This window comes from Ostrinia furnacalis, unplaced genomic scaffold (assembly GCF_004193835.3).
Source record: "Ostrinia furnacalis isolate ACB-3 unplaced genomic scaffold, ASM419383v2 OfSCF4102, whole genome shotgun sequence".
Lineage (NCBI taxonomy): Eukaryota > Metazoa > Arthropoda > Insecta > Lepidoptera > Crambidae > Ostrinia > Ostrinia furnacalis.
In genome coordinates this window covers 932,603-934,118 of record NW_021134341.1, presented here as the reverse complement: position 1 = coordinate 934,118, position 1,516 = coordinate 932,603, and positions in this window count along the sequence as shown.

Here is a 1,516-nt window from a genome sequence, read left to right as displayed (position 1 = left end):
GACATTGATAAACTAATCTAGAATGACGTACCACGTCTAATTCGGCGAGTGAGCGACTGTGTATTTCGCAAAAACAGAACCTAACTGGCGTGTCGCAGTCCTTTTTGTACGCTCTCTGACTGTATCACACTAGACTAGAGGCAATAAGTGTCATTCATTTTCTTTTATGTGATACAAGGTGGATTGTGTACTGTCTCTGTTCGATTAGATATATTATCTAGCCTCGATATTTCTTTTCTTAATTTATACGTGGCATGTATTCTGGGGTGGAAGATTAGAATAATATTTATAGAGAACAGGATGTTAGATATTGCTTACTAAAATACGAAACTTATTTAGGTGATTGCGAATGATGCGTGGAGCAGATGTATAGAAAGGCTAGCAGTTGTACCAACTAACACTGTTATTGTAGAGACCAATAAAACGAAGTTTATTCGCAAAAAAAGTACACGTTTTATGTGACACAATTTTTATTCTGAAGCTTGCTTAGTTGCATACTTTATGTTGTGGGTCTTTTACACATGAATTCCAAAACTGCCTCACGCAGTATTTTCGTTTTTCGGCTGAAACATAAATCGGCCTCAAGTTTTTACCGACCCATATTTTACATCAAGATCGCATCATGAAGATTCGGTTTCCTGATCCCCAAACACCCTTGGAATAGCTCCGTCTACCCTCTCTGCATCATCATAAAACTTATTCAACGCAGGAAATTGAACCCGAGACCCCGACCGCAGCCTATAAAGGCTAGAAGCCAATCGGTAGCTGTCATGTTTATCGAAACAGTGAGACTGACTGATAGATTAGTGAACTTGTGATTGATTGATTTGACTTGATTAGAGGGGAACAATTCGGCACTATAGGACTTCCGTACTTTACCCGTACTTTAGGTAGTGCTTGCCTTGCAAATAGGGTTGCCAGGTCCAAAAACACAAAAGCCGGACTCTGTGCTTCATTTGGCCGGACATTTTACCCTAAAGCCGGACATGTCAGGGGGGGGGGGGTACAATTAGCGTCATAGCTCAGCTCACAATTGAGTACTATGATCATCGGTTGCTCAACATCCTGACGCGTGCGCTTGATATATTAATCTGTAGCTCGACTTTCGCCTGGCGCGGCAGCCACATGAAAAGCCTTAAAAAAGCCGGACAGGCCGAACTAGACAATATTTGGCCGGACAAGACCGTAAAAAACCAAACATGTCCGGCTACAGCCGGACACCTGGCAACCCTACTTGCAAATGGAGTTCGAAATTCGGCACTTCAGGACATCGGTCTTAGGTCGTGCTTGCAAATGGAGTTTAATTGATGAAAATTGGTTGTTTCATTAGCAAGTAAACATATTGCCTATCTGGAAATAACAGTATTGCAAGCCACTTGTAGGTAGTAGTTAGTTTTCGAGATTAAATGAAAAGTTTTTGGCAGCATCGAGATTAATCGCAACTCTGCTATTTCTAATCCTTAAATTCTTCAAGCTTATTACATTCATATAAATGTCATGTCAGAAGCCTGCACCT